General features: G+C 37.7%; 1 protein-coding gene across 3 annotated transcripts in view; it reads right to left on the reverse strand.

Moving 5' to 3' along the window:
• The window catches only part of LOC115254967 (zwei Ig domain protein zig-8-like), a 188041-nt gene extending 161413 nt beyond the window's left edge, over positions 1-26628 (reverse strand). Inside the window, exons 1-2 of one of the 3 annotated variants that reach the window (XM_062850073.1) lie at positions 25806-26627; positions 15801-16448 (exon numbers count right to left, since the gene is read on the reverse strand). The gene's annotated coding sequence lies outside the window, so the exon portion shown is untranslated. Of the gene's footprint in view, positions 1-15800; positions 16459-25805 lie in introns of those variants that run through there. The other 2 variants (XM_062850074.1, XM_029852656.2) reach the window with 2 other exon arrangements.
• Positions 26629-27606: the final 978 nt, after the last annotated feature.

Here is a 27606-nt window from a genome sequence, read left to right on the forward strand (position 1 = left end):
GCACTTCACTTTTTCCCTTGCCTTCATTTTTTTTTCCTTCATGGCGTCCAAGCAGCGCTAAGCGAACTTGCACGACAAAATTTTCACCACCTCACAAAACGTCCAGCTCGCCACGACCATACTCGATCTACTCCCGCTGGAGTCCGGTTCAGCGCACCAGAAGAACGACACTTAGATGAACTCTCCGCAAGAATCCAAGAATCCCTAGCCGAATTGATTTTTACGAACACCTGTTCTGTTCTGTGTACCATTAAAAGGAAAACTACACTTTTCTTATTCAATATCACACGCGGAATTAATGGTTTATTAATGTTCACATTAGTTAGTTAATGTTGGCATAATCAAACGAGGAGAGTTCATTATATAAGTCTTGAATGGTCAAAATTTCATTGCAATCGGTTCATTGAATCCGGAGATATAATAGCTCAAAGTTCGCTATCGGATAATTTTACCTTTTTCAAGAATCTTTATAACTTCGTGGAAAATGGCCCGGTCTTTCCCAAATTTGGACCACTGATACACTACTACTTGATGAACTTACAGTAAAAATTTGAGAATATTCGATGCATTTTTCAAAAAGTAACAGCTAGTTGAATATTTTATGAAAAGTGAAAATTTTGCCTGTCTATCCCCTGTATGTGTGGGTCTTCTCTAGTTCACGCGCAAACGGCATTCTGAGTGGTGGTGCTTCAACGAAGTTGTTTGTATATTTTCTAAACATATTTTGTTCAGCCCGTAACTACAAGTAACGGCATTAGCTTACATTGTTACATGCATGTGTCACATTTTGCATTTAGAACAAAGTGTGGTTCACGAAGCCGATGCTATTCAAGGGCAAAAAATCGCTTTTTTTCATTTACGAAACAATTTGAATGCTTTGTCATCATTGGTGTCAGCATGTGTAATAGTGTGGGTCATCGGAAGCGTTTTCTCAGATCAAAGCTTTTTTGGTTCCGTTTCGGGTCCTGAGTATCTGTGCAAAATTTGAGCACGATCGGTTGCGTCTACACTTTGCGCATTGCAATTGAAATTTGTATGGGATTTTGTATGGGGAAACATACTTTTTAGCATTTTAGCCATAAGTTGAAAATTTTTGTCTGAAACTTTTTAACCGATACTGTAAAATGATAGCCTAGGATGTTCTGAAGAACTTTGTTGAAGACCGCAAAGCGATCCGATGCTTGTGAAAATAGTTATAACCAACGAACCGCATGCATGTGTTTATGTTTTAACATCTAAAGAAATAACAATAGCAACAAAATCATGCTGTTTTACCAAGCAATGCCAACGCTATAACTTTTTTCATAAGCATCAGATCACTTCGCGGTCTTCGACAAAGTTTTTCAGGACACCCTAGGCTCGGTTTTCACTTTAACGGTTACACGGTTTTAGAAAAATGCGAGCTTTTTATGACAGAAATGCAAAAAAGTGTGTTTTACCAAAACGTTGACATAACCGATCGTGCCCAAATTTTGCACACTTATTTGGGTACTGAAATGGGATCAAAAAAGCTTTGATCTGATTGGAAACCATTGACTTTTTCACTTTACCATATAAACGATGACCCACTCTAATGTGTAATGTTTAGTCATAATGAACAACACGTGTTTTAATTCAAATAAAAGTTGCATGGATCACATCACTTACCAAAGTGAATCCGGAACATGTGACTTTCCCCTTCCTCACTAACAAAAACTTTATTCCCGAACAATCGTGGAGAAGATGAGGTGATCTCGGTCTCTACTAGCAACGCACGTCATACTAATTTTCCTTCCCTTCCTCGATGACCGTATGGACGTGGCTGGCGCCGTTATTGACTCAGTAAAGTTTATATTTTTGTACCCGTAATATTCATGTGAATTTGGATGATCTTTCTTCAGTTTGTAGTGTTCATCAAAAAAATTTCGAACAGCTCTAGCATTTCAGATCCCCATCCAATAGTTAAATTGAGTCTTTGCGAAATCGGCAAGCGTCAAAACTTTAATATTTCGGTTTCGGGTAAAATTTTGTCAACGTATTCAGCAAAACGGTTGACGTGAGAAAAGATCATTAGGTGTCGATAATAAGAGAGTTTTTACTCATGAAAAATCTTATTTTAACACAAACACTAAAATTTCCATGATACGATTTTTTTTTCAATAAATAATTTTGAAGAGACTCGGAAGTTTTAGTAGAAAACGAAACATTGAGCAAACAGTATAAAAATAGTTTTCCTAATAACAATGTTTGGACAGATTCTGGAAAATCACTCTCGATTAGTATTCAAATTTGTTTCAATACCAGAATATGATTCTACCAAAAGCTTCGATTTGTAATGCCTTCAATAATAACCTTCCTAAAAGTAACCGATTCCAAGCTATTTGGAATTTAATTTCATAAGTCTATGCAAAAAATTACACCCTTTTCATAAGTTATTCGTGATGCTCTTCAGCAACACGATGTTAATTCCAACATATTTGTATATCCCAACAACTTTCTCTTTGACACTGACATGATTAGATGAATAGTTTGAAAGTTATAGGTAGATTGATTGCTTATATTGGAGGTTCCACTTCTCACTGCTTTTTTACGGTATTTATTTCTCAATTGCTAAAAATGTGTTGCTTGATATTTCAATCATGTTGCATTGAATTTTTCAAAAATGGAAATAAATCTAACTTTTCAGTAAATATAAGTCGATCAATTTTTTTTCGTGGGAGTACCCTAGAAAAGAGAATAACGCATAAGCGTAACAAGGGCAAATACTTCATGACGCAAATAGCAAATAACTCATGACGCCGTGCTCTTTTTAATATGATAGAAAATGTGGAGCTTAGTTTCTAAAATCACCTAGTAATTGAAGATTATTGCATTTAGATTCTCAAGCTAGGATCCGTCCATATACTACGTGGTACAACTTATAGAAGGAAGGAGGTTTTGGAAAAGTTCACGCTTGTCCACGCGTAAGTAGCAGGTGTATTGAGAATGTCCAAGTGAACGATTTAATTTCACTACTTCAGCAAAAGGAAACATACAGGGTGTTAGGTTCCTGAGTGCAAACTTTTTAAAGGGTGATAGAGGACCATAAATGGCGAAAAAAATTGTTCTACGCATATGGTCAAATCTCAACCGTTACGTAGTTATTGAACTTCCCATGTTTTTGACTCTCATTGCCTTAACTGGCTATAACTTGAAAATGGTCAAACTTATCGCAATTTTTTACCCTTATCCGAAAGATTATTGAATTTTCTATCAAATGGCATCTTTGAATCAAATGGTTTAGTAAAATGTCTAAGTTTTCTAGAGCAAAATTGCTCAAAATAGTGTGTTTTAATTTGTTTTTATCAATTATCTTTGAAACATGCGTAATAAATTTAAATTCTTTCTTTGGCAAAGTTGTGACCCCTGTTCCACTCTACAATTCGTTCTTTGTGATCAAACGTCTATCTCTTATCGTTTTCTTGCAATTACGATTTAAACATCGCATTTCAGGTCATAAATTTGCAACTGTCGAGGTAAGCACTTTTTTGCGCACTGTGCCGCACATTTAAATCAAAATTGCAAGAAAACGATAAGAGCTAGAAGTTTTGTTTCAAAGAACGAATTGTAGAGTGGAACAGGGGTGACAATTTTGCCAAAGAAAGAATTTAAATTTATTACGCATGTTTCAAAGATAATTTATAAAAACAAATTGAAACACACTATTTTGAGCAATTTTGCTCTAGAAAACTTAGTCATTTAACTAAACCAATTGATTCAAAGATGCCATTTGATAGAAAATTCAATAATCTTTCGGATAAGAGTAAAAAAATTGCGATAAGTTTGACCATTTTCAAGTTATAGCCAGTTAAGGCAATGAGAGTCAAAAACATGGAAAGTTCAATAACTACGTAACGGTTAAGATTTGACCATATGCGTAGAACAATTTTTTTCATTATTTATGGTCCTCTATCACCCTTTAAAAAGTTTGCACTCAGGAACCTAACACCCTGTATAAAAAAATTTGTTTGTCATTTAATGATAAATTTTAGTTGAGTAGGGGTAGGCGGGGCAATATGGACACCCTAAGGTCTTTGCCAACTTTACCTGGCAAGATGTCAAAAAGTTTTAGTTTTTTGATACATGTATCCTTTTAAAGTCTATTGCATAAGAATGCTCTCGAAGAAAAAGGATTTATCCACTTCAAAAAATGTTATAAAAATGTTAGTTTTTCATGACCGTCTTCAAGCATGCGGGGCAGAGTGGACACCCCCATGGGGCAATATGGACACCATAAGACTTTTACGAATTTCGTACATTATTTACACCCAGTGCTGAAAAATTCATTTCGTCATATCTAAATTCAATCATCTACAGCTCATTTTAGAAGCTGAACCTGAGAATATGGTATATGAAAAACTTATGCGGCTAGACTAATTCTGCAAGAAAGTCACGGAAAAACTGCTATTTTTCGAATATTTAAGGTAAATGTCACGGACTACCTTCGAAAAATGCCAAATGATATTCACCGTGAATATCATTGGGATTTTTCGAAGGTAGTCCGTGACATTTATCTTAAATATTCGAAAAATATTAGTTTTTCCGTGACTTTCTTGCAGAACTGGTCTAGCTGCACAAGTTTTTCATATACCATATTCTCAGGTTCAGCTTCTAAAATGAGCTGTAGGTGATTGAATTTAGATATGACGAAATGAATTTTTCAACACTGTTTACACCTATAAAGTCATTTCATTACAAAACAACTATTATGGATGAATAATACGCCGAAGTAGTTCATTTTTGTTGAGATAATTTAAATTCAGGCTGTTTTGGATAAAGCTTCGTTTTTGTCGGCATGTACAGCTGTGCCTAGAACAACTATTTTCCACTGCTGTCGTTTTTTGACCAATTTGTTTCACCCTATGTCTACTATAGTGAACATTTAACCGAAAATATACTGAAATCGAAGAATTTGGTTGGTTTGTGATTTAGGTTATATTTTTCCCTTGCCGCTTCTTTCAAAAAGGTGAGTGTCCATTTTGCCCCGGCAGAAGAAGATATTTCCAACTTGATTTTTGATATAATGAAGAAGAAAATATAAGCATGTAGATACAGCAAAACTACTTGCATGTGTTCTAGAAATGTCAGGTTTTAATTGACCTGCAATAAATTGATCACTAAATCTTATTTTAGATAATGTGAAAATTATAATTTCCATGCACAAAAAAACGGAGGACGCAACTTTTTCGTGTAAAATCAAGTACAATTTTAATTTCGAATGTTTATTTCCTGAAACTACGTTTTGGACAAATGGACTATATTCTCCATTCATTAAAAGTTCAAAAAAAGTTCGCATATTTCACAACATTGAGGGTGTCCATATTGCCCCGCCTACCCCTATGTACTTGAAAAATTCCTCATCAAAGTTAACTTTTCTTACCATAAATTACCATAATTACCAAAAAATCAAGCCCGAATACAAGGGAGGGGTTTTGGAGGTTAAACCCCACCAATCACCGATGTTCCATATAACTATAAATTTCTTATTTATTAGTTTTCTTGATATTGAATAATTTGTCAATTTCAGCAGAAGTCCCCATTCTTCAAGAATTTTGAACCAGCCTGAAATCGAATCCCACTCCCAACAAACTAACAAAATGGTGGGTTCTTCCTTCGGAAGGAAAATAAAGCGTGGGTCCCGAGATGAACTATACTAGCCTAGGGCTAAAAATCTCATTAGAACCAATAAAAAAAATTTAGGAATTTAAGAGGGCCTAAGATTCTTCAATATAACAGATACACAAGCTTATATAAGAAAACCCACTTTCCCTGGCAGCGTACGACCAACTGGACCTTCAGGAGACGAAGATGGTCAAGTGGCTCTGTAGCTTGGACGAGAAAATGGGGAGTCGTTGGTTCGATTCTCACCAGAGCACGTGGATCAGGGATTGTCGACATGCACAGTACAGTGCGAGAAAAGCCTGTGCTTCACACAATCTCAAGTGCTTGTCTCCAGTTTTTGCTGAAAGACAGAGACTTATGAGTGAGAGCTTTTGTAATACTGTGCAAGAGACAAATCGCAGCACTAGCTCTTCTCTTATTGACGCAGAGAGTTGTGCACAGAGCTTGTCATTATGCATTTGTTTGGTGCTTTCAACAAACAGAATAACTACTTATTAAATAAATTCGAGTTTGTGCTTTCGGCGAAATTGTTAACTTTTAATGGACCTACAAGTGATGGATCGTTTGATTCAAAGTTTTACCAATCAAGCACAGAGACAAACACAAAGAGCGTGAATACGGCAGAGTGCGAGAGACTGTAGACCTCCAGTGCGCGGCAAAGTTATGCAACACACTACCGATTACACGTAAGGGAGATCGGGGTATAACGCGCCCACTAAGGAATGTCTCGATTTTATCCATGAAACTCACAATAATGTCCATTCTAGTTGTTGGAATCCTAACGTTCAATATGTTTTCTTCAAATTATTGAAAACGTTGTAAAAGCTAAACTATGATTTTTTGAAGAAAAAATGTAGGTCAGATATGTGTTTTTCATTTTTACGGGATAGATCGCGCCGCCCTTATGGAAAAAATGCGCCGCTAACACGCCAAGAAAATGTTGGGTCATGGGTTCGATCCCAATGCCGCAATTGTTCGTCAGTTGCTCTTCCCCCCCAGAGCAGCTGACACCTGACCCTTTGCGGAGCATATATTTAGCTCTAACGGACTCAGAAACTTGGATATCGGCGAACCGCAACTCATAATGGACGACCCCCAATGGAATACCCGCAGGGAGTGCGTTCAATGTTGGTCAGCAAAGTAATAGTAGAGTAGAAAAGTGAAAGCATCACAAAGCTACCAGTTCGATATAGTTGAATTAGAATAGCATACATTTGGGTGCTGTACAATATGTAAGTGCAGCGTCCAATGGATTACCGGCAGGGAGTGCGTTCATTGCTACTCAACAGGAGTTAAATCATTTTATTTTGTATGGCGAAAAGCATCTAAACTCGAAATTCTCGAAAAGCTTTTACCGAAAAAATATTTGGTAGGCGCCAAAACGCTCATCATTGTGCACAACGGCGCATTTTGCCCTAAAAGTCTTCGCGATTTTGGACCTGAAAATACGCGTTTTTACACTTAACACGGCATTTGTTTCGCGCAAATCATAAATTTCGCGAGTGAGCAAAGAGATTTCCATATCAAGTTTTGCAACATTAATCCATTTTGACCTTCGAATCGGTGAAAAAAAATGAATTCTCACAACAGGAATGACTAAAACCGTTTTTCAATTTTAATATTTTATCAGGTAGAATTCCAATATTTTATTAGGTAGAATTCCAAGTATTATTGATTGGGGAGATAAAAAATTAAAAACGTTATCTATTAGTGTAAATATATGAAAAAATATATTATCTGGGAGATATTGAGGTGGGTCGTTTTACCCCGGTGGCGCGTATTAAACCGATTTCCCCTACTCGCCTCTTTATAGTTGGATATGTTTTTTCTTAGCATCATGTGCAACACGCAAAGAGTTTTGAGTTGCACCATATCCCTGACAGGGATTCGTTTTTCTGTTTTGACATGAATGCAAAATCATTTTGGCATTGCATTTTCCAAATGAGTAAATCAAGAAATTGAAAATTATTTCAAAATTTGAAGTCTGTATCATAAGACTTAGTGGTATTCCGAGGGGCCTAAAGTTCTCAAATATCCAATATTTTTGTCAATACAGTGGGGACCCAACTTTGCCAGCCCCTGACCATCTTTTTTATCAGGTAGATGACCCGGTTCTTGGTACAGCTTCTCCGGGAATTACTGCTAGGATTCATCTAGGTACTCCTGGTAGTGTTCCTCATGGAATTCTTCAGGGATTTCTATAAGAATCCTTTTCATAAATTCATCTGTTTTTCTTTATTCAGACATTCCTCCTGAAAGCTTCTGTTGGGATTTCTTCGGCAGTCCCTGCTGGGATACTTACAGAACAGGAATACTTATAGGAACTCCATTTGGGATGTATCCAGAATTAATCTAGGGGACCTATAATTTCCCCCTAGAATTATATCGTGAATAATCCAGGAATTTATAAGGGGATTTTCTTGAGTATTTTTCCCTTGGGATTACTTAAGGAAAACCTGCTGAGATTCCTAAAGAAATTCTACCGAGGATTCATTCAGACATTTCTTCCTCTTGGAATTTCTCTTAAAAAATCTCTACGCCTTTAGTATTTTCGCCAAGAATTACTCCAACAATTAATTCAGGATTTTTTGCATGATTCCTCATTGATTTTTTTTTTTTGTATAGGGCTTCTTCATTTATCATCACTTTCTCCTTGTGCACTTGCCGTAGATATATGTCTTGGTATTTTTTTTTTTGTTAATTCTTTCGGAATTCTTACTTTTCGGAAAAGATCTTCAGTAAAGTGAAGTGCTCAAAAAGTACTCAGTAGATAAAGGGTAAGCCAAGTTCCAACGCCAGAAAGAAGATGACAAAGTTTAGGTAGAGAGAGAAAAGGACTGATTACATTGGAAATACATATTCTTCTTGGAGCGGACCTGGTGGTTAGAACACAAGACTATCACGTCGAGGACCTGGGATCGAATCCCACTCCCGACATACAAAAATGTGGGTTCTTCCTTCGGAAGGGAAGTAAAGCGTGGGTTCCGAGATGAACTAGCCTAGAATTAAAAATCTCGTTAATACTGACAAAAACAATATTCTTCTCCTCCTTTTCTCTGCTTAGTTTTCTACAAGAACAGCCACTGTGCATATAAATTAAGATCTTTCTTTGTGAAGATGCTCAATGAAGCTGAAAAAAAAAATCCATTACAAAAAGTTCCTAGACCGACTCTCATCATGGTCTCACATAATACCCGCGCCTTTTCCGCTTCAGTTTCGTAAACCTCCACACCGAAAAAAAATCTTCCATTCAAGAGCAAAAATAACCAAACAGTAGATATTCTAATAAAACAAGTATAACAACACCACCACCCAGTTCCCAGGAGGCCAGGGCATATCTGTAAATACCATCACAACCATCGCTTATGCTGTTGGTTCACTGCTTCCTGATACGATAGTCTCCCATCCACCCCCGCCTTCCGCCGCCCATCGGACCAGACACAAATGACACCCTAATAACCATTACAGTCATTGTCAATCAGACGACGAAGGACGACGTTGCTTATTATTGGGTATTATGTTTCCTGCAGAGAGTTTTACGAGGATGATGGTTGCGTCATACCTACCTACCTACCTACTGATTGAGCGGTGCAAACTGAGCGTACCGTGGTTACTTATTGTTCCTCCTGTTCCTTCTATGGTATTGTTGAGGTATTTAAAGTTCAAGTGGTTTCACTAGAAAGCTTTTGGTGTATGGGGGGGAGGAAGGTACACAGTGTTTGTTATAGTATTTAAAACCATGGACCGTTTCATTCTTTTTTCTCCTGAAAAATCATCTAGTTCACTACCGTTCTAGCTCTAGCTTCACAACCTTATGGTTCCCTCTGTACAAACGAGTATTTCCGTTTGTTGGTCAGTATTTGAAAGGGAAGCATGCGGGTTAAGATTTTTTTTCGAAGCATAGCTATACATAGATCTTTTTTATTATGCTTGACGTAACAATATTAAAAAAAAAATAATACTTTTGTTTTCGATGCCTTTGAAGTAAATAAATACGATACCCAAATATTTTTGAATAATCCACAGCGTTGAAGATTACGCCAAAGCTACTGGAAGATATTTTTTAGAAAAGTTGCAAAATTGCGCTCCTGTTGTTCAATTCCCAGACTCACGTATTTTCCAGCACGTCAGAAACCGACATCAAAGACAACTTTATTCAAGCATATTATCCACGGATTCAGCATGCACAGAAATCATCCGAGGTGGAAACGAAAATGTGCGATGAACGAGTGAGTTAGCGCTAAATGTCTGTCCAAGGGCGTAGCCAGCTTTTCGGTCAGGGGAGGGGGATGCTCCCTTAGAAAATTTTTACCTACTAGCTTTCATAACTAAACGCAACACGATGAAATTGAATATTATTAACATTATATTCTAAACGCATTATTCAACCCTTCAGCAGTCACGCTGTTGTATTTTGTACAATATGTTTAACCGTTATGTGTCCGAAAAACTTTTTGTTTTTTCTACACCGTGTGTTTTAAATGGGTGCTGGGTACCCGGGTACCCTGTCGGCCACATAAGGGTTAAAAAAATGTTCGCCTGATCTACACAAATCAACGTGGTGCTGGTAGCGGTGACCAGTTTCTAGAAGATGAAGAATTTTTATTTATTTATGCATTATTTTGCTCTGATTTGTTGTTAATGTCTACAAAACATTCATAAAAAGTTATAGCTGAACTCTTTTGGAAATCACGAACTCGTTTGAGGACTAACCAGGAATTTTCTGATTCCTGTATGCATCCTTTTTAAATTATCATTCCATTCGCTGGAGGTTTTTTTTTTCAGAAATTCTTGAAAAAAATCATATAAATCATCAGGTAATCTTGGAGAAGTTCTTGGGTACATCCCTGAATAGATGATTGAAGGACTTCTGAAATTTCCGAAGGAATTCAAAAATGAACTTTTGAAGAGAACTTGAGAAGAATTTGTGAAGAAATCATTTGTGGAATTCCTGGAGCAATCTCTAGAAGACTTCCTGAAAAAATCCTTGAAGAAACAACGCCTAGATAAATCCTAAAAGAGCAAGCCACGTGGAATTCCTGGAAGAATTCCCGAAGAATCCCTGGAAGAATTCCTGGAAATATACCTGGACGAATTCCTGGATAAATTATGGGATGAATACCTAGTGAAATTTCTGAAGAGATCTCATGAGGAAATCCTGGATAAATTTCTGGAGGATTCCTTGGAGGAAATTTTGGAGAAATTCCTGGAGAAATTCTGCGAGGAATGCCTAGAAAAATTTCATAAGAAATCACTTGAGGAATTCATAGAGGAAATCTTCTTAAAGAATCCTTGGAGGAATTCTTGGAGAAATTCCTGAAGGAATCCGTAAGGCAATCCCTGGGAAAATCTCTAGAGAGAATACTGGAGGAATACCTGGAGAAACTTCTGAACAAATTCCTGGCGTAATTCCTAGAGGAATTCTTGGATGAGACCAAGCGAAAATTCCTGGAGTAATTTCTTAGATGAATTCTTAAAGCAATCCTTTGAAGAATTCCTGGAAAAATCCCCAGTGTAACTCTAGCAGAAATTGCTGGAGAAATTTCTAAAAAAAAATACCTTGAGAAATTCTAAGAGGATGTTCTGGAAGAACCCCTAAAATGAATTTCTAGAGGATTCCCTGGTGGAACCTCTGGGAATATCCCTGGAGAAATTCATGGAGAAACCCCTGGAGAAAACCCTGACGCAATTCCTGGAGGAATCTCTGGAAAAGTTCCTGGAGGAATGTCTAGAGGAACCCCTGAAAAATTCCTGAAAGTATTCTTGGAGAATTTCCCGAAAGAATCTCTGAAGAAATCCCTAGAAGATTTCCTGGAGAAATTCCTGGACGAATTGCTGACATAATTTCCAAAGGAGCAATTCGTGGAAAAATTCTTGGAGGAATTCCGGAAGAAATTCCTTGGACATTTCATGAAGAAATTACTGGATAAAATCGTGGAGTAATGCATGAAGGAATTCCTAGAGGTATTTCTGTGGGAATTGCTGAAGGAATCTTTAGAGGTATTCTTGAAAGAATTACTGGATGAATATCTAGAGGAATCTCCAAAGGAATTCTTGGAGATTTTGGTTTCTATTTCTGTTATTTTTCTATCTCTGAAAATCCCTGAAGAAATCCCTGGGGGAATCCTTGAAGAAATTTGTGAAAAAATCTATTGAGGAATCTCTGGAGGAATTCCTGCAGGAATGTCTGAAGGAATCCCTGGAAAATTCCTGAAGGTATTTCTGGAGAATCTCCTGGGAGAATTTCTGAAGAAATCCCTACAGAATTTCCTAGGAGATTCCTTAGAGAAACTGCTGGAGGATTTCCTGGCGGAATCCCTGGACAAATTCATGGAGAAATCTCTTGAGGAATCCTAGAGAAAGAATCCCTAGAGGTATTCCTGTGGGAATTGCTGGAGAAATCAATGATGGATTCCTACAGGAATTCTTGAAAGATTTACTGTATGAATTTCTAGAGGAATTTTGGGTGATTTCTATTTCTATTCTATTATTTATCTGAAAAAAAAAATCCCTTGAGAAAATCCTAAAGGAATTCATAGTGAAATTTATGGAGGAATTCCTGTAGAAATCCTCGACGGAATCCCCGAAAGAATCCTTGAAAATTCCTTAAGTTATTCCCCTGAAATTTTCTGTAAGAGTTTCTGAAGAAACTCCAAGAGGAATTGCTGGAAAAATCCTTAGAGGAACTGCTGGAGGATTTCCTGAAGGAATCTTCGAATGATTTCCTGGAGTAATCCCTGAAGCTATTAATGAAGGAATGACAGGAGAAATTCCTGGAGAAATCCCTGAAAAGCTCCTGAGGGTATTCCTTAAGAATTTCTTGGAAGAATTTCTGAAAAAAAATCTCAGAAGATTTTCTGGAACAATCCTCAGAAGATTTTCTGGAAAACATTCGGGAGGAATTGTTGACTTAATTTCTGAAGGATATCCAGGAGCAATTCCTTGATCAATTCCAAGAGAAATTGTTGGAGAATTCCTGAAAAAGTTTTTGGAGGAATTCCTAGAGAAGTTCCAGGAGAAGTTCCTTGAGAAATTTCTGGATAAAATCCTGGAGGAGTTCCTGGAAAAATTCCTGGTGGTTTCCCTTTGGAAAATTCTGGAGGAATCCTTGTAGAAATTCCTGGAAGAATACCTGGAGGATTTTTTGCAACAATTACTAGATGCATTTCTGGGAGAATCTCTAGAAAGGCTCTGGAAGAAATTTCTGAAAAAATCCCCCGAGGAATTCCCGGAGGAATTTCTAGGGAAATTTCTGGAAGAATTTCTGAAGGAATCCCTGAAGGATTTCCTGAAGAAATTTCTGGATGAATTATTGGCATAATTTATGATGGAATTCCTTAACGAATTCCTGGTGAAATTTCTTGATAAATCTCTGAAAAAAATCTGGAGAAATCTCTGCAAGAATCCAAGGAGGAATCCCTGAAAGAATGCCTGTAAAATTTCTTGAAAGAAAGCCTAGGAGAATTCCTGGTGGAATTCTTGGAGGATTCCCTGAAGTAATTCATGGAGAACTCTTTGGTAGAATTTCTGTAGGAGTATTTGGATTTTTTTGGAGGAATCCGTTAAAGATTTCTTAGATAATTTTTTGCAGGGGTTCCTGGTGAAATTCTTGGAAGAATCCCGGAAGCAATTACTGGAGGAAACTCTGGAGGAATGCCTGGAGGAAGTCCTGAAGGAATGCATTGTAGACACCCTGGATGAATCTTGTAGAAATTTTTGGAAAGATGCCTGTAGGGATTTCTGAAAGAATCTTCAGAGGAAGTCCTGGAAAAACCTCTTGAGCAATTTCTAGCGGAATTTCTGGAGGAATTTGTAGTTGAATTCCTTGAAGTATTTTTAAACAAATCCCTGCAAGAATTCCCGGAGGAATCTCTTAAGGAATTTTTAATGAAATACCAGAAAAAAATCCTGAAGAAATATCAGATGGAATTCTTGGACAAATTCTGGAGAAAAGAGTTCCTTAAAAAACTCAAGAAGCAATTTCTAAAGGAATTACAGAGGGAATCCCTGAACAGTTCCTGGGGGAAATACTGAATTCTTTCCTGGCGGAGTTTCTTAAAAGATACAAGGAGGAATTCCCGGAAGAATCCTAAGAAGAGAACTCTGGGAGAATCTTTGGAGGATTTTTTTTTAATTAGTTGTTCCAGAAAGAATCACAGAAGGAATTCCCGAGTTAAGCCCAGCAAAAAGTTTTAAAGGAATCCCTGGAGGATATCCTAATAGATTGGCTGTAGGAATTAACTGTGGAATCTCTAGAAATACTCCTGGAGGAATTTACAGAAGAATTCTCGAAAGAATTTCTGGAGGAATCTCTGAAGAAATTCGTGGAGGAATCCCTGCTGGAGTTCCTGAAGAAACCCCAGGAGATATTCTGGAAGCAATTCCAGGGATTCCCTTAACAGTCCCTGGAGAAGGTTTGAATTAATTCCTGGAGGATCCTGAAAGAATGCCAAAAGAAAAGAACTCCTGAAGGAATTCTAAAAAGTGTTTTTCGGGGAATTTTCGGAGGAATTATTAAAATCATCCATGGAGTTGGTCCTGAAAGAACCACAGAAGATATTCCCGGATGAATCCCTGGAGAAATTCTTGAAGAAAAATCTTGCGGAATCCCGGAAGCAATCCCATGAGGAATTCCTTAGGAAACCCCAGGGAAGCTTTCTTTACAAATTACTGGAAGAATTTCTGTTGGAAAACAATTTGAAGGAATCCATGTCTGCAATAATTTTTAGGTGAATTATTGTTGGAATCTTTAGATGGACTCCCAAAATAATGTTTAGTACATTTTTTTTTAAATTCTGAAGGAATCGTGGGAGGAATTCTTGAAGCATTTCTTGGAATAAGCCCTTAGAAAACTAGTGAAAATTCGTGTAGCAGTAGCGCATAACTGTACTCTATAGCAGCATATGTTCTACAAAGTCCTTTTTTCTCTTTCGTAATCGGTTCCAGCATATCTGAAAAAATAAAATGGCAAGCTGTTTTTGTGTACCATAAATAAACATCACAAAATTTAGCCATTCAACCAAGCTTAGTTTTTGGTAAAATTATATGATATGATTAAAGTGGTTCTCTTGGAGAAATCCCTGGCGAAATTTCCTGGGGTTCTCGAGTAAAATCATTGTGAATAAAAACCCTAATTACACAGCGCAACATTTTTTTGTCTCAAGAGCAAACTTATGTGTCTCCGAAGGATTTTGGGCCGCTGAATCCAAATCCGGGCTCAGATTTGCTCCAACACGTCACAATTTTGAGCTATACCTCAATTTATAGGGCAAAATATGCGATATTGGGCTTTTTTAAATGCAAGCAATCAAGCATGGAAATATTTTTTTTAAGCAATCAAAAGGTTAATTCGGCACCAACATTCCAAAAGGGCGTAACTGCATTTACAACCAATACCTTTTCACAAAGCTGTGGAGTATATCCTATCCCTCTCGAGCAATCCACTAGCACAAATAGAAAGATAAAATCCTCCTCTTTCGATTATTGGATGTGAATTGCGTGAGATGAACGATATACAACCCACAGCTCTGTGAGAAGGCATTGGTTGCAAAAGCAGTTACGCCCTTTTGAAATGTTGGTGCCGAATTGGTCAATTAACATCTAAATTAACGACTCATGCAAAATATTTCGTTTTACCTTATCAAATTTGATAGATTTAAGCATTTAATATTAGTATGAAAACTTGCATGCAACTTTTGAAGGGTGACTTGTATGGGAAATATCGTACCTAACATAAATCGCTTAAAACTCTCAAATTAATCATCATCATTATCAAATTCGATTTGGTAAAACAAAATATTTTGCATGAGTCGTTAATTTAGATGTTAATTGACCAATTAACCTTTTGATTAATTAAAAAAAAAAATTCCATGCTTAATAACTTGCAGTCAAAAAAGCTCAAAATCACATATTTTACCCTATAAATTGAGGTATAGCTCAAAATTATTGTAACGTGTTGGAGCAAATCTGAGCCCGGATTCGGATTCAGCGGCCCAAAATCCTTCGGAGACACATAAGTTTGCACTTGAGACAGACCAAAAGTAAATTTTTGTTACGCTGTGTTATGTATTAGAATAGTTGATTTGTTTATATATTTTTTTGGAACTTTGAATTATTCCTGCTCCCTTCTGGCAACGCCCATGTGTCTGTCAGTGCCTTACCTTTGCGCGTGGCGTTCGGTTCGAATCCTTTTGCGGCAATAAATCCTTAATGCTCCGATGAGCTCACACACGTCACATTCGCGGCTTTCCGATGCTCGATTTCGTCGAATGCACACACCTTTAATCCTGTGTACCTCCTATTCGGGTCTGAACGGCGGGTTCTTTTTCATGGGAAATCTCCCCCACTGCCACTGCATACTAATAGGATTGGCTGTATTTCGCACATTTTCTTCTCATCGCGTGTACACGGAATTGCTATTGAATTTTGCACCACCACAGTATTAATCCAGTCAGCCAATCGGTACGCTGCGTCTTGCTTCAATCGACACGGCGACGATGGTGTCGACGGTACAATTTCCCGAACGAAAATAACTGCCACACTAATCAATCACACCGCACCGGTGCGGTGGTCCGTCCGTTCCGGGTTCCGGGTGCCGGATGTGCGGAACCGAAAGATCAAATACTGAACACTCCCGGAGGTGTTTTTCGGCGTCACGCTTCTGAACAGATTTCACAATTCAATATTTCCGACCCTGCGCGCACTGCATATTAATTTTATCTGGGCTATTTTTATCGTTGTTTAATTCGTTCTATAACGTTGGTTTTTTTTTCTAACAATGAGCTTCCTGGATCCTGTTTGAGTTAGGTCTGCAAATATCACTTAAAATATGTTTCAGTAAACAATCTGGAAGTATTTTCGTTGCTGCAACTTGAGATTACATCGAGTGTTAACAAAAATGGGTTGCTATATTGGAAAATTTGTAGAATTTGTATGGAAAAACCATGCTTTGGGTACTATTGCAAAAAGGACGAACCATGTCTTTGTTTATCTCCAAACCACTCAGTTAGCGTTTCTTTGAGATCATATATTACAGCAGAGATGGAAACACTCTCATCGCGAATCAACTCGCGAGTGTAAAAGCAACAAACGGTTTACTCACGGTGCCGAGAGTAAGCCGTGTGTGAGTTTATTCGCACCCGCTTGCTTTACGAGTATGAAGCAAAACAAAAACAAAAACACTCATGAATTTTTATTCGCGAAGAACAAGTGGAGATGCAGAAATAGTATTTTAGTGCGATTTTAATAGCAAAACAAGTAATTATCCATCAGATAGCAGTGTTTTGTGCTTTATTGTTCCTGAAAAGTTAATCTGCCGGCCGTGTAAATTCGTCTTTTCACGAAATTGAAAAATGTTCAGAGATGCTTCGCGAATCAATCACGAGTGCGACCAGCTTCGTTAGCTCGCGAGTGAAGGAAGTGCGAATATATTCTGGCTTCTGTTGTTCGCGAGTAGGATAGCTTTGCGTTTGTGTCTACTCAGCTGCATTCCTCACTGTTTTCCATCACTGCATTACAGAGAAACTACGGCTTATAATCTTTTTAAGTAATCTATTCACATATTTTCCATTTTGGGGCTTGTAATTAACAGCTTGAACCAGATTTTGTGAATCATTTTTTCCTCATCGAACTTTTAAAAGAGCGCATGAAAAACGACTAATTTTGTCTTCACACACTTTTGTCTGAAGATGTTTGAGGATATTTGAAGGACTTTAAGATAAAAAAGTAACCCTAGAGTAATATTCATCGCAATTAAATGTTAGGAGTAATATTATTTCAACCATGAGCGTAGCCCCCTGGCCGCCAGATTTTTTTTTTAATTCGAGTCAATTTAATATTATCCATAATTCAAAGTTGCAGAAAAAAAATGCCAAGAAATAAATTTTTCTAATCATTAAGGTTTTTATCCATAAATATCAGACCTTTTTTACTCAAAAATTACAAGAAAATTCGCCAAGTGTTTCTCAAAGAGAACCACTTCAAACTTATAATAGAATTTTAAGAAATTAAAAGCTTGGTTGAATGGGTAACTTTTGTGATGTTATTCATGGAATACAAAACAACATGCCAAATTTTCCAGGTGTACCGGAACCGGCTCCAGTAGAGAAAAAGATGGTGTTTGTAGAATCATATGCTGCTATAAAGTGTAGTACCAAATCAAGAATTCATTAGTATTCAATTCAAACAAACGTCATGCTAAGAACAAAATACCTGGGATTTCTTTTTGAATTCTATCAAGGACAACTTCAGGAACTTCTGCAGGGATTCGTGAATTCTTCCATGGACATCTTGCAGGGTTCCGATAGTGATTGTTTCAGGGCTTGTTCCAAGAAATGCCTCAGGAATTTCACCCACGATTCCATCAGAATGTTCTACGGATACTCCTGCAAGGATGCATCGACGAATTCCTTCAGGATTTTTTCCAGAGCTTCAGTGATTCCAACATGGCTTGCTCCAGAGATTTTTTCAAGAATTCCTCTAGGAGTTTCACTAGACATTTCTGCTTTTATCGAGGATACCTCCAAGAATTTCTCCTGGGATTCCAAAGGGAATGTCAACAGAGATTCTTTTAGGTATTCCTGCAAGTGTTCCTTCACAAATATCATCAGGCATTTCTCCCCATATTCCTTCAAGAATTCTACTTGCGTTTGCTCCAATAATTCAATCTGAAATAATTCAAAGAATTTCAGCAAGAATATCTTTCCCGGAAACCCTTTCAGAAAAATTTACTAGATATTATCTATAAATGAATCCACGAATTCCTTTAAAAAAATGTTCAAAATATTCTTTTGGGGGATCCATCCAAAAACTTATGCAATAATTCGTCCAGAAACTATTGCACACATGGATTCCTTTAGATTTTATTTAAGTATTCCTATAGAAAGTCTTCTATGAGTTTGATAAGAAAGCTTTCCTGGGATTTCCAAAGGAGCTCCTCATAAGATTTCTTCAGAAATTCTTCCAGGTTTTCCTCTAACAATTCCTCTAGGGATTCACCCGGGAATTTATTCTGTGATTCTTTCAGGAATAACTGCAGGGATTATTTTAAAAATTCCTCCAAGTACTCCCTCAGAAACTGGTTTTAGAATACCTCCAAGAATTCCTTTTTTGGAATGCTTTCAGAAACATCTCCAGCAATTCTCCCAGAACTTCCTCCAGGAAATGTTTAGGGATTACATTAGAAATTCTCTTTTGTATTGCTTCCGGGATTTCTTTCTGAGGTTTCTTCAGGAATTTCTCCAGGGATTCCTAGGAAATGCTACAGCGATTACTCAAGGAGTTCCTCCACAAACTCGTCTTAGGATTCCTTCCGGATTTCTCTCAGAACTCCATTCACGCGGGAATTTCTTCTGTGATTCTTTCAGGAACAACTCCAGGTATTATTTCAAAAAATCCTCCAAGGAATCCCCCAGGATTTCTTTTTAGAATACCGTAAGGAGTTCCTCTTGGAATTCTTTCGGGAACTCATCCAGGAATTATCCAGTACTTTCCTTCAGGGGCTGTTTAGGGATTTCCATAGAAATACCTCCTGGAATTGCTTCCGATATTCCTCCTGGGGTTTCTTCAGGAACTCCTGCAGGGATTATATCAGGAACTGCTACAGGGCATCCTAAAGTAGTTCCTCCACGATTTCATCAGGAATTCTTCCTGGCATTCCTCCAAGAATTTCTCCTGGGCTCCAATCAAGAACTCTTTCCATGATTCTTTCAGGAACAACTTATTTTAGTAATTCCTCCAAAGATTCTCCCAGGAACTCTTTTTATTCTTCAAGATTTTTTCATTGTATTCTTTAAGGAACTCCTCCAGGAATTAATCCAGCACTTCCTCCAGGAACTGCTCAAGGATTCCTTTAGCAATTTCTCTAGAAATAACTTCCGCAATTCCTTCTGGAGTTTCTTCTGGAATTCCTCTTGTGATTTCTTCTGGAACTGCTACAGGGATTCCTCCACGAACACTTCTAAGGATTCCTCCAGGATTTCTCCAAGAGTTTCATGTACAATTCCTCCAGGAATTGTTACTGATATTCCTCTACGAATTCTTTGAAAGATTCCTCCAGAAATGTCTTCAGGAATTCCTCAAGGAATTCTTTCAGGGATTCCTTTAAAAGTTCCGCCAGAAATTCCTCAAGGAATTGCTCTAGAGATTTTTCCAGGAGTTCCTCTAGATATACCTTCAGGTATTCCTACAGGCATTCATCTAGGAAATCTTTTAGGGATACCTCTAAGAAATCCTACAGGAATTCTTTTGACATTCCTCCAGAGATTCCTCCAGGAATTGCTTCAGGGATACCTTCAAAATTTTCACCAGAACGTTCTCTAGGAATTCTTACAGGAATTCATCCAGGAGCTCTTCACTCCTACAGGAATTCCTCCAAAGACTTCTCCGTAAATTGCTTCAGGAATTCCTCAAAGAATTCCACTAGGGATTCTCCAACGCATTCCTGTATTTATCTAAGCATTCTTCCAGGGACTTCTCTTTGGGTTATGGAATCCAAAGAAGAATTTCCCAGGAATTCTTTCAGCAATTCCTCCAGATATTCCTCCAGGAATTGCTTCGGAGAATCCTCCAGGAATTCCTCCGGGAATTCCCCAGGAGTGTTTCCAGGAGTTTCTTCCTGGGATTCCTCCACAAAATCATGCAGGCATTCCTTCAGAATTTCATCTAGGAAATTTCAGGTTCTTCTTGTGGAATTCCTCCATATATTACCCCAAGAATTTCTTCAGGAACTCCTCCAGGAATTTCACCAGGAATTGCTCTAGGAATTCCTTCATAAGTTAAGTCAGAAATTCATCCAGGAATTTCTCCAGGAAATCCTTTAGGGATTTATTCAAAAACTCTTCCAGGATTTTCTCTGGCAATACCTTCTGGGTTTTTTTCATGGATTCCTCCAGGAATTATTCCTGATTTTCCTCCAGGAGTTACTGCAGAAATTCCTTCAGGAACTTCTTCAGGGATTTTTCCAGGGATTTCTCTACAAATTTCTTTAAGGATTCTCCCAAGGATTCTTTCAGGATTCCTCCAGAAGTTCCTCTTGAAATTCCACCAGGAATTTCTCAATGGATTTTTTTCAGAAATTTCTCCCAGAGTGCCTCTTGAGATTCCTACAAAAAATTATCCAGTAATTCTTTCAATTCTTCTACAGATTTATCCAGGGGCTCCTTCAGGAATTTCTCTGAGTATTTATTCAGGGATTCCTCCAGGAAGTCCTTCGCAGTCTCCTTCAGGAAATCCTCCAGATATTGATTGATTTAGCTTTATTACAGAGACTTTCAGCCCTTGGCTGTTTCGTGTCTCTCTCCCTCTAGATATTTCTTTAATGATTCTTCCAGGAAATCCTCTATGTATTTATTCAGGAATTCTACCAGGAAATTCTCCAGGAATACATTTAGGAATGTTTCATGGCGTTCTACAGGCATTCTTCCAGGAATTCCACCAGAGATTTCTCAAGGAATTTCTTCGGGGATTCCTAGATGGATTTTTCCACAAATTTCTCCGAAGATTGTCCCAGGGATTCCTTCAGGAATTACTTCAAGGATTTTCTTCTATAGTTTCTCACGGTTTTTTTCCAGAACAAGAAAAAATAATAGAAATAGAAATATCCCAGAACTCTAGAGATTCCTTCAGTAATTAATCCAGTAATTCTTTCAAGAACTCTTCTAGAGATTCCTTCAGGCATTTCATTAGGGATCCCTCCAGCAATTCCCACAGAAATACCTCTAGGAATTGCTCCAGACATTCTTCCAGGATTTTATCCAGAAATTTCTCATATTTTTTTTCAAACTTCTTTTGGTGATTGCTTTAAGAATTCTTCCATTTGATTAAAATTTGCTCCAAAAATTTCTCTATGGAAATTGCTTTATGGCCTTTTACCCACTAATACCTTTCAAATATTTTGCAAGAAATTCTTTCAAAAATCCATCAAAAAGTGTCTCCCGGAGCTCTCTTAGGGTTTATTCCAAATCATCCTCCAGGAATCCTTTTAGAAATTTATTAGGATTTTTTTTTCAAGAATTCATCCAATACCTTTGTTTGCAATTTTTTCACGGATTCTTGAAGATTTTTTTTTCAGCAACTTCTTCATGAATTGTCTCAGTCACAGAAACTTCTCCAGGATTTATTTTTTCATGAATTTCACCAAAAGTTTTCCATAAAATTGTTTTTGATATTATTTTATCTCAAAGAGTTCCTCCAGGTTTTTCCCGAGAGATTCCTCAGGGTACTCTTCCAACGATTCTGAAATTGCTTCAATGAAATTTATTCAGAAATCTCGTCTGAAAACTTTCAAACAATCCTTTAGCCCAAGTAACGCACATGTTATATAAAAGTTACGACAGCGCAAGTTTTGGTTGTATAGAAGTTTATTTTACGTTATTTCAACACAATGTTAGAATTACGTAAAATAAACTTCTATACAACAAAAAACTTGCGCTGTCGTAACTCCATTATAACATGTGTGTTGCTTGGGAGGTTGCCTGGAAAAAAAGAATACTTCAGTATTTTATTGTGCATTTTCATAAAATACTTCTGTAATAATCTGTAGAGAAATACCTGAAGGAACTTCAGGAAAAATCTCTTAAGGGATCCCAGATAATATTTCTGCAGGAACCGCAAAAAGAAATCTTCGAGACATTTCTGAACATTCATTTAGAATTCCTTAAACTACTGAAAGAGTCTTTAGTAACATTTTTCATGGAATACTTGAGAAAACTTTAGATGGAATCCATGGAGGGATTTCTGAAGGAATCCTTCAGGAATTTTGGAAAAAAATGTCTATTTAATTTTCTGTAGAAATCCATGGTGACATTTTGTAATGAAATCCCGGAGGATTATGTAAAAGAACCCCTGAGAATTCCTGCAAGAATTCAAGAAAGAGTTACTAAAGAATTTTCTAGAAACTCTTCCTGGTGGAATTTCTACAAGAATTTATTAAATAATAAATATTTTGGAAGAATTCAAGAGAAATCTGTCACCTTAATTCATGGAGGATTTTCTGTAAAAGTTTCTGGAGGATTATTATTATTATTTCTTTATTATAGAGATTTTCAGCCCTAGGCTGGTTCATCTCTTTCCTTTTTTTTCTGGAGGAATTCATGAACGTATTTTTAGGGAATCCCTGAAATTATGTTTGGAGAAACTCTAGAACTCACATAAATATTCCTAGACAAATCACATGAGCAATTTCCACAGGAATTTATGTAAAACTTTCATAGAAGTTGTATCTGAACAAATTTCTGAATTTCTTGAAAAAAAACGAGTGAACTTCCTTCCTCCTGGAAAAAATCCATGAGGAATTTCTGGTGAAATACCCGGAGAACTCATGAAGGAATCTTTTCATGAATTTCTGCATAAATCTCTGGAAGAATATCTGCTGGAATCTCTGCATGAATACATTATAGAAGATTTCACCCTCCAGTAGGTATTTCTATTAGATTTTTTGAAATAAACCTGGATAGATTCCAAACAATAAATCATGGAGTATTTCATAAAAGAAATTCTGAGAGAATCTCGGGACATGTTTTTGTTGAAAAAGTCCTATGAGGAATTCATGAAGCAAGTGGACTTCTAAAGGATCTTCCAGAAAAATTTCTTGATTTTTTTCTACAGATTTTTTTGGAGTAACGCCATGGAATAATTTCTGCAGGAACACCCGAACGTATTCCTGAAAAAATGTAACATGTAATATACAGGGATGGCCAAAGTATATGAGATAGACAACTTTTCTTTCTCTCACAAAAAATCAACAAGCTGGTATTCATTGTCAGTATCAAAAAATTTTGAACGACCATATCTCCAAAACCAGTGAATTGAATCGAATGAAACTTTGAAAGTTTTTGAACAATATTATAAAAATAGTTGTGGCGGGGGACTCAGAAGAATTCAAAAGGAATTAAGATAGTTTTAGTGAAGTTTTTGAACCGTTCTAGAGGTGCTTCAGAACGTCACAGAAGTTACACCTGGTTCCAGTGACGTTCAGAGGGAGTTGAGAGACTTGTTTTAGGGTGTTTGAAGCCTTTTCGGGGGCATTACAAGAAAATAAAGAGACTTTTCAGAGAGAGTCAGAGCTCCTTAGCCGCACTTGAAAACTTTCTTATTCCCTGAGATTCCAACCCACTGATATCTCCTGAAAAATCCTGTGCAACTGTAATGCCTCTGAAAACCACCATGACCATCCAGATACGACCCTGAGGACAGAAACCTACAGAAATACTTGAAACGCCTCTGGAAAACTCCTTGAACTCTCTGGAACCAGCTGAAAGCTGCCGAGGCCCTCTGGAACGCCTTGAAATGTCCCTGAAATCCCCAAAAATACCCCAAAGTTCGTGAAACCTGTTTCATTTTTTTTTTTCATAAACCCATGAAAGTCGCTCAGCTGAGCAGAAATTTTCCATGAATAAATAAATTTGAAAATAATGCTGGCAAATATGCATTGAGGCTACCGCAGGCCACCGTGATATGAGATACAACTAGCCGAGCCTAAAACAGTGTTCGGCAACCTCAAGTTCCCAGAAATTGTTCCCAATCATGCGTATAGAAAATGTTATCTATTTTATCTGTTCAACAAGCGTTAGTGAGTGCAGAGAGCAAGCGATTGCCCGGTATATTGCAAACACAGTTTTACCTGCAACATATTTAGGCTTTCCATTATTGTTGCGCTACCATTGAACACATATTGTTCCATGCTTTGTAGATTCCCAATATAGATGTTTTGATTCTTGGAACAGAAGCTTCGTTCTCGTTACAAGCCAGTGGGTCTAAAATAAACGAACGGCAATAAATTAGATGCGGTTTTTAGATTTTGCAATGCATTGTTTAAACAAATTCAATATTTTAGAAACCTTTTGAGCCATTCCGTACAATTTCAATAACATTGTGAAAATTGTGGAGCGGACCTGGTGTGGTGGTTAGAACACTTGACTATCACGCCGAGGACCTGGGATCGAATCCCACTCCCGACATACTCACAAAAAAAAAACGTGGGTTCTTCTTTCGGAAGGGAAGTAAAACGTGGGTCCCGAGATGAACTAGCCTAGGGTTAAAAATCTCGTTAATACAGACAAAAAAAAAATTGTGAAAATTTCCACAGTTTTCAGCTTTTGTGAAACAATGTCAATCTTATTTCTAAAAAAAAGGTGTACAGGTGTGTGAAGTAGCGAGTATTGCTGTGGAGATCTTCAGAGACTTCTGAGACTCTTCCACAAATACTGTCGGGATTGCCTGGTGATATGTTTGAAGAAATCCCTGAGAGGAGCTCATCCCAGCAACTTGGCATTAAAAAAAACACAATTAGAATCCTTTGACGTAAAATTTAGAGGGATCTGCTGGAAGAATTTCTGAAGAGATCGCTTGCAGGAACTTCTGACAAAATACTGAAGCAAAATTTCTTGAGTAATCCCTGAGAGATAATATGAAGGAATGCCCAATAAGAAGTTCTAGAGACATCTTCATAATCTCTTAACGTTGAAGCATTCGTCATTGAAATCATCGTTTATCATTAAACATTTGAAAGTAGTTTTTTCGTTCAAATAACATTTTTGCATCGAAAATGGATTGATTGTTTTCCACATGAGGTATAGAATACAGTGAATACATTTTCGTGGTCGTTGTTTTGATTTACAGCAAAAAAAAACTGCTTTTCTATTTCCGAAAAATGATGACGGATGCTTGAGCCTTAAGGGGAAGGGGTAATGGGGGATATGGCCAAAAAAAGTCTACGTTGTTTATGGACTATGCCCAAGTACTCCAACAAACTCATAAAATGTGAATCCTTTCTTTGGAATCGAAGTAAAGCGTCGCGATAAAAATCTCGTTAATAAATACAACAAAAATTAATACCTACTTATTAAGATTCCAAAAAGCAGTTGTTTTTATTTGTTACTCATAAATATTCACTAGGCCTCGACGTATGAAAAACGGATTGTTACTGTTGTCAATTATAATTGCCTGATGATGTTTATCATCATCTAGTTCACATGTTTATCGGAATCTAGTTCACATCCCTAATAGTCGGTTACACGTAGCTTGAACCCTTCGCATGGTGTAACCAAAGTAGCGGAAAGGGAGGTTCGAAGACTTTTCACTAAAATTGAACCTTTTTAATCTACGTTCTTCTGTCTTATCATTCCTATTATATGTGTATTGTATGTTCTACTCATTAAATCTCTTACCCGAAAATATATCCAAAGTATCCGAAGGTGTGTACAGCTTCCTTGTCTTCTTCACTACTTGTAATGAAATATCACCACTTTAAATTCAAAAACTTGCTGACAAATATTGTAAAAGTTTGCATTTCCAAAACTCCAATCCATCAGATGTATCTCAAGTTACAGCTCAAACAGTACTTCCGGAGTTCACGCACACCACGCTTTATCCTCCTTGGGAGCCCTCCGGCTGTCACTTGCAGTTTACAGTAGATTCGCATTGCTTGTGAAATGTGCCCATCAGCATCATCATCATCATCACTCTTTCCACTCAAGGGACCATCGCACAAACGAACCAACCAACCATCCAAACGACGAACGTTTCGCACGCCCCCAAAGCCTGCCAGATGCTAATCCTTGTGGAGATGCGGTTGCCACTGCTGATCACATTCACGTTCGCGTGATAACTTGCCACCCCCTCCCGAACGAACCCCCTTGAGGGGCACTCACTCAGAAATGAAAATATTTTTGCTTTGCTTTGCGTTCCCTGCCACAGCTGGGTCACAGCTTCCCCCCGGCTTCCCTCTCACTCCCCGGATCGTAAATCCATGTCTTGCAGTAAGCTCCGCACCATGTGTCCGATTGCGATTCGCGAGGGAATTATTTAATTATTTCTTGTTTCCGGTCACGCGAGCTCCTCCGCCAACGCGGACGACGACCGGTGTTGTACTCGTGCGTTGGACCTATGCCCAAGACCACAAACCACCACCACCGGGAAAAATTGTTCCGCACCGATTGAACGCCACCGAGCTACTGGAGGGATGACTTTTCATCTATCGCAGTTTATCTTTCTTCATTCCCATTCGGTCCACTCCACATTGCTTCAAGCATCCAATCCCGATTGCGACGACGACGACGAAAGGATCCGTTCGCGGTATGATAGACCGCAGTCAGCTGTGCGCGATACGATGGGAGTAGGCAAACGGTTGGACGGACACTCATTTTCTCTCGGTTTACGGGGGACACTCACCCTAAATCGTAGTAACGGTGAGAACGGAAAATCGGAAAACTCGCTCTCTTCTTGTTTTCGGAATTTGGAGCTTGGCCTATAACCATACAGAAAAGGTTGCGCGTTGCTTGCCAAGAATAAAAATGCTTGCCAAGAAAGAGAATAAAAACAGACAGTCGTTTGTTCGGCAGATTAGTATTTCAACGGCAAAAACGCATTCTTTACTTGCTAAAATATTACTTTTGTTAGTAAAAGTGCGGAGTGTTATTTCCATCGCAAATTTAATGAATTTTGCTTAAAGTCAATTAAAAAGTTTATCTAATTCATTATATTATTCTTAATTCCTTTTTAACTACTTAACCAGTTTATTTATTCAATGAAGATTAGTGCGCTTCAGTTTTACCTTGTCAGCCCATCTTACCCATTATGCTCCAAGACTTCGTGAATTATTTGTATTTGTTGCGAATTCCAGCTTTGCATGGTTGTTGTTTGCTTTTCTCGCAAAATATCTTGCTCATCGAATCCGTCTGACTTCGGCTACCTTCAGGATGCTACTAGTCATTCCCCTTGGCACCGAAAAAGATTATCCTTAGCACTTTTCGAGCCTTTTCAGACATACAAGCCAACTGATACACCCAGAAATAGTAATAAATTGATTCCATACAAGGCGGTTGCCAAACCGTGCATTCAACGAGGCATTGTTAAGCAAAGCAAAGATATCCGTACACATCGTAGTTGCCACTCCGTGATTGACCAGAACAATCGAAGTTGCACAAAGATCCAATGAATGCTGCTTAGGACTAGCTAAACACTCTCAAT

Source organism: Aedes albopictus, chromosome 2, assembly GCF_035046485.1.
Source record: "Aedes albopictus strain Foshan chromosome 2, AalbF5, whole genome shotgun sequence".
In the NCBI taxonomy this organism is placed as follows: Eukaryota; Metazoa; Arthropoda; class Insecta; order Diptera; family Culicidae; genus Aedes; species Aedes albopictus.